The sequence below is a fragment of the Monodelphis domestica genome, chromosome 3 (assembly GCF_027887165.1).
Source record: "Monodelphis domestica isolate mMonDom1 chromosome 3, mMonDom1.pri, whole genome shotgun sequence".
Taxonomy (NCBI): domain Eukaryota; kingdom Metazoa; phylum Chordata; class Mammalia; order Didelphimorphia; family Didelphidae; genus Monodelphis; species Monodelphis domestica.
Window position 1 is genome coordinate 255,495,116 of NC_077229.1, and position 12,991 is coordinate 255,508,106.

Sequence of the window (12,991 nt, forward strand, 5' to 3'; positions counted from 1 at the left end):
AAAAGGTATAAGTGTTCTGAGGGGTATAGAGAAGTGGGCTCCTTCATATTGTTTTTGTTTGTAGGACTCTACATTTTGGAGAATAAGAATATGGCAGTAGATAATAAGTGGCACCAAACTAGTGATTCCTTTCACCCGGAGATTCCATTGTTAAGATATTATCCTCAAAACAGTATTTCTTTTTTTTTTTTAACCCTTACCTTCTGTCTTGGAACCAATTTGGCTCCAAGACAGAAGAGTGGTAAGGGTTAGGCAATGGGGGTCAAGTGATTTGTCCAGGGTCACACAGCTGGGAAGTGTCTGAGGCCAGATTTGAACCTAGGACCTCCCATCTCTAGGCCTGGCTCTCAAACCACTGAGCTACCCAGATGCCCCCTCAAAACAGTATTTCAAGAGAAAAAAGGCCTATTTGTATAAAAAATACTTATTACTGTTTTATTTAATGCATATATGTCTCTATGTTAATGTAATGGATATTATGGAACTATAAAAATGATGGGATACATTCAGAGAAATGTGGAAATATATAAAAGTGAGAGCAGCAGAAACAAAACTGCATTCATGTAGACTGTGGTTATTTTTTAAAAAGAAAAAGCCAAGGGCAGTGGAACTTTGGAGAGACTTGGAAAAGGGCACAGGAGAAAATATTTTGCATTTACTATCTGTTAATTTGTTTCATTATTTTTTGTTAAATGCTATAGGTTTTACAGAAAATGTTTGTGTTTTGTACTTACTGTCTTTGTAAATGATTTTAAAGTCTATATTAATGTAGAGGGTATACTCTAGAGTTGCTACCCAGAGTCAGATTGCTGGCTCTAGAGATTTCCCTGGGGGTGTCCCTTCTCCAAAGCTCAAGCCCCCTTTCCAGGTATGGTCCACCCACTATTGGTCACTCCTGACTAATATCCTAATATCTCAATTGTGTGTAATGTTATTGATTAAAATGATTAAGTATATAAATATAACATATAATTATATCTAATATTAACTATGAACATTAATATTATCATTACTAATGGAATATTTCACTGGAAAATATAGCAAGAATTAAAGTATAAATACTTTTCCCAATAGCTCAGGGGGACTCTCTCCCCCTCATCATATTAATTTCTGGGGAGATAGAACTCAGATTTAGCATAACTTCTACATAGAATTGGTCTCACCAAGTTCATATCCAAATGAGGCATTGCTATGTAATATTTCCACTGAGCTGGATCCTGACAGTTGTTCTTTTATCATTGGACCATCAATTCTGGAATGGCTGAAAAATCCCGCATGTACTTTATTCTTAGACTTCCAGACTCCTGGATTCCTGGACTTCTAAATGTTTTGCTTTCCACTTCTTTTGAAATTCTATGGCCTCCAGCTTTGCTTTAAAAAAAAAAAAAGAACACTGGGGCAGAGAACTGAAGCTCATATTTAGAGGACCAAATATTGACCTTGGAGGAGAGAGGGCTGGAGATCTCTCCCCCTAGCATTGTCTCTCTCTGCCTTCTAGCAGGAAGAAATCAGACAAAGTCAAACCAAGAGAGAGGAAAAGGCCAAATTTTGACGTGGGGATTTTGAAATCATCCCCATTTCCAGTTCTGCAACTGCAGTCTGTCAAAGTCCAGAGACTCCAAAGCATTTCAGTTGCTCATCATTACAAATTTCCCTGAAACAGGCCCCCCAACCTGGGAATTACTACATCAGTGACCCTCTTGGAAAAGCATTTGAAAAATTCACATTACAAAAAAAAAAATCTTTTGTAAATGGAACTTTAATGAATTGGTTACATTTCTTTTATTGACTTTCTGATGTAAAAACTATATCCATACAGCTACAATTTTCTTTAGTTTTTATGAGAAAGTTCAACTATTCCTTGATCCTACTAACATTTTTTAAAGCTAGTGAGACTGTCACAATATTGCATCACAGTACTCTGCTAACTAAATCAGAGCCACATCACAGATTTATTATGGTCTTTTCTCTGGTGTGGATGGACCTTGATTTTGGTACATAATAGTTTATTTGATTTCATAAGAGTGTAATTGATTTCAGAATCGTGAATTTGATTTCAGCAAGATGCTGAAGGAAGAAGGAAATGTAAACAGCACAGTTGCTTCCCTGGCTGCCTTTCCAAGAAGGTTGACTCAAGTGGAAAAATACTGAGGTCATCAAAACAGCCTCAGTTCAATTTTTTTAAAGCATGTGATAGAGCCTTGACCAAATCCCTTTCAATCTTGGCACAGCATTCTGTGGTTAGTTTTAGTGTACCAGCAAATGGAGGTAATGTTTCCACTTTTTTAGTATCCCAGCTGAATGCAATCTCAGAATAGGCAGAAATGTTCATGTACTCATCTAATAGCTTCAACTGCTTCTTTCTGCCCACAGCTGGCACCACAGCTCTGTTACCAGGATTTATATGCTAATAGACACCATGGTTCAGAATTCACCTTATTGTTAGTACAAAAATTTTAAAGAAATTTGATGGGAATGACCTTAAAGCAAGGAAATAATTTCTGATTTACCAAGGTATGTTCAAAACCTTCCTTTTATAGTGTAAATATTTTGAGAATCCCTTCAATGTACACTGCATATATCTTGTATGTAGAATTATTTTGCTTGTTGTATACACCTGTAGACTCTGAGCTCCTCAAGGGCAGGGACAATGTTTTTACCTTTCTTTGTAGACCAGTCTTTAGCCTAGTGCCCAGCACAGCGTAAGCATTTAATAAATGTTTGTAGACCGAATCAGAACTTCTGTTATTTGTGAACAGAACTATGCAACACATTTGTTTTCCTGGAAAAAAAAAAAGGACTTGCTGGCCCTTATTTCATTCACCCATCATATTTGGCGTATTGTCAACCTGATCTCTTACATTTTATTCCTGTAGCGTACTTTACAACTCCATCCAGTGGTAGTTGGTGAAGAAATGTCAACCCATTTACCCATCATTTTATGGACCAAAAAGGAGTTTATAGGGGGATTTTCTAGATTTGGAACTGGAGCTGTCCTCTAAGAAAATGGAGCTGAACTATGAACCTAATTCCTTTGCTCCCAGAGTCTGGGGGGTTCAAGGAGGCAGGGGATTATGGCTTCTCAGGGCTTCCACACCACAGTTCCTGTTGACAATTCTGGCCCCAAAGTCACTATGGTTCAAACTCCCTATCCCTGAAGATCATCCCTGACACCAGGAACTAAGGACAAACACAGAAGAGAAACAAACACCCCTGAGTCCATTTGTTTGAATTCTAGTAAAATCAGGTTGAGTTCATGGCAAGTACAGCAGTAATAAGCATGGCTGAGAGCGATCAGTCTTATCAATTTGAAGATGGTAGGTAGCCAATCAGAAATAAATGCCCCACCTATATGGTAGAGAACACATAAGGGCTCCATGTTAGGCAAACTGAGCAAGCTCAAAGCCAAGTTAGGCTCCATAAAGGCTCAAACCCTGATGTTTTCCCCAGGCTTTGTGGAAAGTCTGAATCTCAATTTAAAAAATCTTTTTATTTAAACATTTACTTTGTCTTTTAAGAGACAATCATGGTTCAAATTGGGCTTTAGATACTTCCAAGTTATTTGACCCTGGGCAAGTATAGCCCTTATTATTCTTCTGTTTTAGAACTGATTCTAAGACAACCTAAAGGTTTTTTATTTTTTATTTTTATTTTTTTATTTTAAGAGAGGCAATTGTGATTCACATTGTTAATCTGTGAGTATTATTGTTGGGATGACATTGAGAAGAAACAGTAGGCAAGTGTTCAAAGACTTGAGAGATATTTAAAACTTTGGCATTTTTCCAGAATTTAATCTCAGAATTGTTTAATGAATGGTAGAATGAATGAGTGAAACAAAGTAATGGCTAACTACATAAAATGTACTGGAGATTCAAATAGAAAAGGAAGTCAGTCCCTGCTCCCAAGGAGCTCACCACCTAAAAGGGGACATAATACATATAGGAGGACTCAGCTGCTTGGCTGATGGGAAAGGTACTGTAGTCCTTCTGGTGCAATAGCAAGGCAGATGGCACTTTGGTGCCATTTCTATCGATAAAATATGCATTGCTGACATTGAGCCGTTCAGTAATGCCAAGGATCTGAATGGTGAGAACTTTCTTTTCTGTCTCTTCTGTAGCTTTGGCTACTGATAAGCCAGGAAATGGAACACCTGCAGAGGCAATTGCTAGGCAGCTATTCTGCAAGGGTTGCTCCCTTGGGCAAGTACCAGGCTGGAAACAGGACCAGAGGCTCAGCACACTGCACTTTTTGTTGCGTCTTCATATAGGTCATGTTCTCAAATTATAGGTAGTCCCCAAGCCTCTGTCCTAGGTCCTATTATCTTCTATCTATTCCATTTGACTGGGTAATTTCATCCATTCTCATGGATTTAATCATTTTATTAAAATAAAAATTAAATTAAAAATAAAAAATTTAATTTAATTTTTTGTCCTGATGAGTCTCAGCTAGTCTTAGCTAACCTCTCTCTCGACTTCCTGTCTCAAATCTCCAACTGCTTATTGGACATATTGAAGTAGAGACATCTTAAATCCAGCATGTCCCAAATGGAACTTATTATCTTCCCACCTCTCCTCCCCTCTTCCTCATGTCCCTATTACCCTTGTGGATACCAGCATCCTCCCAGTTACCCAGGCCTGTGGTGTGACTGACCCACAGGGTCCTGGGTGTGGCCAGCCTTACACATGCTGCTGGCCTGGCTGGTGCAGTTATCAATAACTAGAAGACAGATAGTGAATACTTCTGGCAACTTCCCAGGGCCCAGAGGGAATGCTTTTTCCCAGGGTTCTTCTAGGCAATAATTCAGCAGTGGTTGGATCAGCGTTATATTTTCCCTTTTCAGAATGTAAGCTGCTTGAAATTAGAGGCCATTTCTCTTGTTGTTTGTATTTGTACCCCAGAGCACATAGCATAATGCCTGGTATGTAGTAAGCGTTGAATAAATGTTTATTGACTTGACTCCAGCCCAATAGAGGCAGCAGCACAGACAGGCCCATTATAATCTGGTTAGTGTAGTCTTGCCCTTCTACATTGCTGCCAGTGATCAGCAGTCAACTAACTCCTCCTTGGGCAGGGCTTGGAGAACCAAGAAGGTGAGCTACCTCGCTTTCTAGACATGAGGGGGAAGAGGACACTGTTGGCCCAGCCCTTCAGAGACCATTAAAGAAGCAGAGATTTGGTATTCTTCTCTTTCTCCATTATGGAGCTCTCAGGGAAAGCGTGTTCCTGGCTGGTGGGTCAGAGAACAATGAGTAGGAGAGGTACAGAGCGAGTTTGGGTACTGACCCTTGGGGCTGGGACAGACTGCCTACAAGGCAATAATAGCCTCTCAGCTGCCTTACTACAGCTGACTCTCATTCTTGAAAACTTCTCTAGACATGCTATCCTTTGCTCTGTAGCCCTACTTTTATTGGTGTTGATTCTGTTCATTATCACCTCTTTCCCTCAAGAAATCCACTGTGAAGTATAAAGATTTGGCACATGAACTCAATTAAGATCCAGAATTTAGTCTTTCCACAGGAAGAAAGAGAAGCCCAAGATTTCTGATCTTCATATTCCCTTATAGTCTGTATTCTGTCACTTTTCCGGGAAAGGATACTTTGTTTGCAGGGGCTGGGGAGTTGTTTTGGGCTGTTTTCTCCCTTTGGTGAAGAAGCTGAAACACACGTGAAAACCAGCAGATGGTAGCAGATAGTCTCACCATCTTCAATAAAGAGCAGAGAAATTTAGAAGTGGGGAGCAGAGAGCAGCTCAGTTCAGCTCTGTTTTTTGTTCATGTGAGTCAAGATTTTAAGGAATATGATAGCCAAGAGCAATGCAATGACATTACCAGAAGACATTCATAGCAGGAAGGCATGAATCTCCATGGCCATAAGTGCTCCCTGGACACACATGTTTACCATATATAACCCTTGCCCCATTGATAATAACCTGGGAGGGGTATATACTATTGTTTATATAGAAAATCTATCTGACAGTTTTTGTTATATTGTTGAGGGTTTTTTAAACCCTTACCTTCTGTCTTGGAGTCAATACTGTGTATTGGCTCCAAGGCAGAAGAATGGTAAGGGCTAGGCAATGGGGGTCAAGTGACTTGCCCAGGGTCACACAGCTGGGAAGTGTCCGAGGTCACATTTGAACCTAGGACCTCTCGTCTCTAGGCCTGGCTCTCAATCCACTGAGCCACCCAGCTGCCCCCCCAGTTTTTGTTATATTGTGCCATAAGACATGATGGAAATGGACACTTAGAGGAAATTGAAGATCGTTGTGAAATAATGCAAAATAAGCAGAAATATGAGAACAATTTATATGATAATCACATTATAGAGAATAATAACTTTGAAAAGCTTTAGGACTCTGATCAGTGCAATGTTAAACCATAAGTCCAAAAGAATAAAGATGAAATATGCTACTCATCTAACAGAGAAATGACAAACTTAAAATGCAAAAAGAGATGTATATATTTGGGCATGGCTAATATGGGAATGAGTTTTGACAGATTATTGGAGGATTTCCTTCCTTCCTTCCTTCCTTCCTTCCTTCCTTCCTTCCTTCCTTCCTTCCTTCCTTCCTTCCTTCCTTCCTTCCTTCCTTCCTTCCTTTTTTCTTCTCTCCCTCCCTCTCTTCCTCTCTCCTCTTTTCTCCCTCCCTCCCTTACTTCCTACCTTCTTTCCTTCCAATTGCCCGTTGTTTTCATGTGAAATAGTAGAACTCCCATACAATCTGCCTATTCAAGTTAGAACCAGAGAATATTATTTCCTTTCTGTGTTTCTCAGAATTAAAGGGACTCTGAATTGTGACTGTGTTTCTCTTTGGATAGCAAGAGGAAACTTGTTTCCATCACATTAGAAGAATAAGTAGACATTGATGAAAATCTGCCTCAGGCTTGACTGACTGACTTTTTGACTTTCAGCTGTCCCCTATCTCTATCTATAAAAAGTACTCAGATAAGAAGTACTTCTTCACAATGTGCCTCTTCCTTTTGTCCTTTTCTCGATTCCTTTTTGTTCTTTTTGTATCTCTACTTTGAGTAGCCTCATGGCAGAGTAAATAGAGACACAGACTTGAAGTTGGAGAGGGAAAGTGGAGAGAGGAAGGAGTATACTGAGAAATGATTTTGCTGTAGGAAGAGGGACATTAATAGAAAATATTCATTGGGGGGAAAGATGATTAAAAAGACATAGATAATTACTGACCTATATACCTACTTTCTCTATAATATCTCTGAGAATGATCTGTACATTTATTGAGGGCATCCTTGATGAAGTTATGAGAAGGTAACAGGCAATCTTTCAGTCTTCTGATTGGAGGGCTGAAGGGGAAAGCAAATAGGTCTTCCTAAAAGTTTCATTTAAAGAGGACTCCCAGGCTGTCCATCTTTTTATTTCCCACATAGCTTCATTCCTTTGAACTAAAATCCATAATGAGCCCAGAACTCATCATCAGGAAACATTATCCTGTGAGACTGTATAATCCTTGGTATTCATACCTCAATGGTTCCCTTCAAAAATTTCTAACACTTTGAGGCCAGAGGAAAGAGCAAAGAACTCCTTCCCAAACCTCCAATTAAAGAGGTTTCCAGGACAGCCATTTCTTCATTTTCCACCTAGCTGTACTCTTTTGGACTGGATTCTATCATTCCCTATGCTAGATACCTTCCCTCCTCTCTTCTCCCTTTTCTCCCTCTTCAACTTCCTTTTGTTTGTGTGCTATTTTGCTCCATTAGATCATAAACTCCTTGAGGATAGGAATTGTCCTTCTTTTTCATATTAGTATCACCAGCATGTAGCACAATTCCTGGCACATAGTAGGGGCTTAATAAATTATCAACTGACAAATGATTTTCTGTTACGAAACCAGATTTTTATAGTTGCACAAATGCCTGAAGGATATGAATACAAAATTCTACTATAATTATTGTTTGTTGACTATAAATGAATTTCATTTGGCAGATCAAAATTTGATCACTGCTCAAATACTCCAAAGACTAAATTCAACAAATGAAAGGGAGACAGGCATGCCTATATGCCAGCTTTGGACATCATTTCTCTCTCTCTCTCTCTCTCTCTCTCTCTCTCTCTCTCTCTCTCTCTCTCTCTCTCTCTCCTTTTAGCTTCACTATCTGCTCACTCTGATATATGTTCAATATATGCTTACTCCGATATATGTTCTATGCTACAGTCACCCTGTAAGTCCATCAGTCCAATGTGGGTTCACATTGAAGCAGTGTCATCAATTTCTTTGTTCTGTCTGCATGCATCTTGCTCTATCTAGAGAGTAATTCTACTCGCCCCTCTACAAATTCAACAACAGAGGGCAATTGTCTCAGTGATCCTGCTTATTAATATCAATTGAATCATAAAGCAGGGAAACATATATTCTTCAAAGTATTTGTTACATGAAGAATATATATGGCAGGGTTCAAGTGGGAGAAAAAATTCTCCACTGATGTGAAGTTTGCTAGACTTGTGTATTTGAAGATGACATTGTGCTTAGGGCATCAAGTCAGTCAACATTTATAAAGTGTTTCCACCCAGCTGCCAGAGATACTGGTGGCACAGGCATTGTGTTAAATTCTGGGGTATAAAAAGAGGCAAAAAATAATTCTTGCTCTCAAGGAGCTCACAATATACTGGGGGAGAAAACAAGTAAACAAATATGTACAAACAAGCTAATTAGAGGATAAATAGGAAATTATTAAGAGAAAGAAGTGTTGCAAACCTCAGAACACTGTGGTTCCTCTTAAATGAGATTCATAACTACTTAAAAGAATTGTAAACTTCTCAATAGGAATACTAAAGGAAAGAAAAATGATTAGTGCCTAGAATCTGAAATGCAGATAGAGTACACATTGTGCTGGTTCACCCATCTTGGACAGGTCTTGCAGATAGACACTGACTTGGATCTAGAATTAAAAAGAAGGAAAAAAAGCAGACTATAATTGCTTTTTTTGGGGGGGGGGTTACATTTTTAATGACCTTAAGTTTCTCTCCAAAGCAAAACTTCATTTTCTTTAATACCAATATTCAATATTCTTTCTGTGATGCTATTATATAGTACCACAGTCTCTAAGATGGAGGTTCATCTACAAAGTTAATTATTAGGACAAAATCAGTCCAAGTGAACCCTGCTATGTTTTCAGCTTGCTCAAACTACAGGCATGATGCTCAACTAGCCTACTAGAGGGCCCTAGGACTAATCCCATTTCCTGCAGACTTCTCCTATAACCTGAGGGTTACTCCTATCTCCCAGTGATAGGGAAGTAGCTGAGAAGACAGCAAAGGGGTAGTTAGTTGGCACAGTGGACAGAGTGCCAGACCTAAAGTTAGGAAGACTCTTCTTGAGTTCAAATCCAGCTCCAGACATACATGCTATGACCAGGTGGGATTTATACCAGGAATGCAGGACTTTCTAATATTAGGAAAATTATCAGCATAATTGACCATATCAATAACCAAACTAACAAGAAATCACATGATCATTATCTTAATAGATGAAGAAAAAGCCTTTGACAAAATATAGCACCCATTCCTTTTAAAAGCACTAGAAATCGTAAGAATAAATGGGCCATTACTTAAAATAAGTAGTGTCTGCCTGACTACAGGGGTGGAAGGGATATGACTGAGGAGAGACTCTAAATGAAAGCTCTAATGCAAATACCAACAACATGGAAATGGGTTTGAATCAAGAACACATGTGATACCCAGTGGAATCGCGCGTCAGCTATGGGAGAGGTGGTGGGAGGGAGGGGAGGGAAGAAAAGAAAATGATCTTTGTTTCCAATGAATAATGTTTGGAAATGACCAAATAAAATATTGTTTAAAAAAAATAAGTAGTGTCTATCTAAAACCATCAGCAAGTATCATCTGCAATGGAAATAAGTTAGAAGTCTTCCCAACAAGATCAGGGTGAATCAAGGATGCCCATTATTGTGACTATTATTTAATATTGTACTAGAAATGCTAGCATTAACAATAAGAAAATAAAAAGAAATTAAAGGAATTAAAATAGGCAATGAGGAAACTAAACTATCATTCTTTGCAGATGAAATGATGTTATACTTAGAGAATACTAGAGAATCAATTAAAAAAGCAAGTTTTTCATGAGTATAAATAGTTTTGATTTTGTCTTCTGAAGATTACCTGTTTATATACTGTGATCATTTATCAACTATGGAATGACTTAATTGACTCATGTCTATCTTCAGAAATGAGGCCCTTGAAAGCTGAAGTTTAAGAGAGAACCTCCTCTAGCCTGAGGATATAGCCCACCTTTAAGATAAAAGTGAAAATCAAGAAAAAGCCTAGGAAAATAAGCAAACAAACAAACAAACAAAAAACCCCAACCCACCTAAACATAGAAAATTTTTGTGGAGACAAAGAACCAGGTATAGACATAGAAGGGACAGTAAAAGCAAAGTAAACACATGCAAAACTTCAAAGAAAAATATGCATCATTCTCAAGCTCTAGAAGAGTTCAAAAAAGATTTTAAAAATCAATTAAGAGAGGTAGAATAGGGGAGAGAAATGAAAGCAATGCAAGAAGAAAATAACAGTAGAATTGACCGAATGAAAAAGAATGTTCAACAGCTCAAGAAAGAAAATAATATCTTAAAAAATTAAAATTGAGCAACTAAAAGCTAATGACTTCCTGAGACATCAAGAAACAATATAAAAAAATCAAAAGAATGAAAAAACAGAAGAAAACCTAAAGTATCTCATTGAAAAAAATAACTGACCTGGAAAATAGATCAAGTAGATACAGTTTAAGAATTAGTGGAGGGTGCAATTGGTTGGATCAATGGATTGAGAGTCAGACCTAAAGACAGAAGGTCCTGGATTCAAATCTGGCCTCAGTCACTTCCTAGTATAAAGGTGAAAATTAATGGTTGGACAATAATTTTATGAATTTATGTGGTTGCCAATATTTATTATATCTTGAGTCAGAAATTTATTTACAAGTATTTACAAATAAAGAGGAAACAATAAAGTAGAGAAAAGTGAAGAATTTAGAGAGGTTATTTATCCTATCAACCTAAAGGTTTTACTCCAGATCTGCTTAATCCAGGCAGAGATTAATTAGGTCTCAACCAAGAAGACTGGTGATGAATAATCACATGGCTTCCACCAAGATGGAAGCTAGTCTCTTATGAAACTAGGAAAGTAGCCAGCCTTTCACTCACCCAACAAAGTAATCGAGGAGTCAGAGTCTAATTTGAAGCCAAGCTCTAAGCCCAAGATCCAAGCCACAGTCTCCAGCAAAGTTCCCTTGAAAACTCTCCCCAGTTAGAAGACTATCTCTAGAAGACAATCTCTTCAGACTATCTTCTCAAAGACCATCTGCTCTGAGGGAGTTCAGGTTTGCTTTTATGGTGACTGCTTGTCTCCTTCTCTCTTCACAGGGAACAATCACAGTTTCCAAATTGTCTAGCACTGCCATGGGGGCAGTGTCTGTGGGATCAACTTCTCACCTTCTGAAGGGGAAAATTCTCATCAAAAAGGTTCACAGTTTCCTGATTGAACAGTTTCTGAGGGTATGAACTCTAAAAAATTCACAATTTTCTGACTGATTGAGTTTTTAAAAAGGGAGGAGCTCTCCAAGTATCTTGCTGGCTTCTCACCTGGCACTGAGTAGGGTGTTCAATAGTTTGTTGATTAAATTTAAAAGGTAGACAAAGGAGAGTTAATCCCGTCTTCAGTGTAGTGAGGTAATAAATAGGGGTACTTAAGTTAATGTTAACCAAAGTGAGAACTCCAACTAGGCAAAGAGAATAAAGGGTTCCCTTTTCACAACTGTAAACTCAGAATAGACAAAGAGAACAAAGAATTCCCTTTCACACTAGCTGTGTGATCCTGGGCAAGTCACTTAACCTCTATTACCTATCCCTTACCACTCTTCTGCCTTAGAACCAATACACAGTATTGGTTCCAAGACAGAAGGTTTTTTGTTTTTTGTTTTTTGTTTTTACTACCCAGGAATAAAGCATGAGTCAGGCTAAGTTTGTTTGCAAAGCAACCTTTTTTCACCTTCTCCTTCCCCATCCCCTTCACCTTTTATTTTATTATATTATATTATATTATATTTATTATATTTTATTAATTTTATTTAACTGATTTAGAGCATTTTTCCAGGATTACAAAAATCATGTTCTTTACCTCCCTTCCCCAGAATCCCCTCCTATAGCCAATGCATAATTCCACTGGGTTGGTAAGGACTTTAACAAAAAAAGAATTATTGAATTACCTGAAAGTCTGATTAAAAAAAAAAAGCCTGGACATAATAATACCAGAAATTATCAAAGAAAACTTCCCTGATATTCTTGAAAAAAGAGAGTAAGATAGAAATTGAAAGAATCCACAGATCACCTCAAGAAATAAATCCCTAAGTGACAATTCCCATTATATATATATGTGCATATATATATATATATAATAGCTAAATCCAAGATGTCCCAACTCAAGGAAAAACTACTGCAAGCAGCCAGAAAGAAACAATTCAAATACCATGGAACTATAATCAGGATTACACAGGACTTAGAAGGTTCTACATCAAAGAATCAGAAGACTTGGAATATGATATTCTAGAAGACAAAAAAAAATCTAGATTTACAACCCAGAATCACCTAACCAGCAAAACTGAGTATATTCTTCCAAGGAAAAAAAATGGTCATTTAATAAAATAGAAGATTTTCAAGCATTCCTGGTGAAAAGACCAGACCTAAACAGAAAATTTGATGTCAAAACACAAAACCCAAGAGAAGCCTAAAAAGGTATAAGAAAGAGAAATTTTAAGGGATTCAATAAGGTCAAATTATATGTATTCCTACATGGAAAGATGATATGTAACACAAAATTTTTATCATTATCAGAGCAATTAGAAAAATATACATAGATGGGGTGGTGGGAATAGGCTGATTAGGATGATATGATATGAAAAAAAATCAAGAGTTGAAAAAAACGATTGCACTGAGAGAACAGGGAAGGTCAAGGTGGAA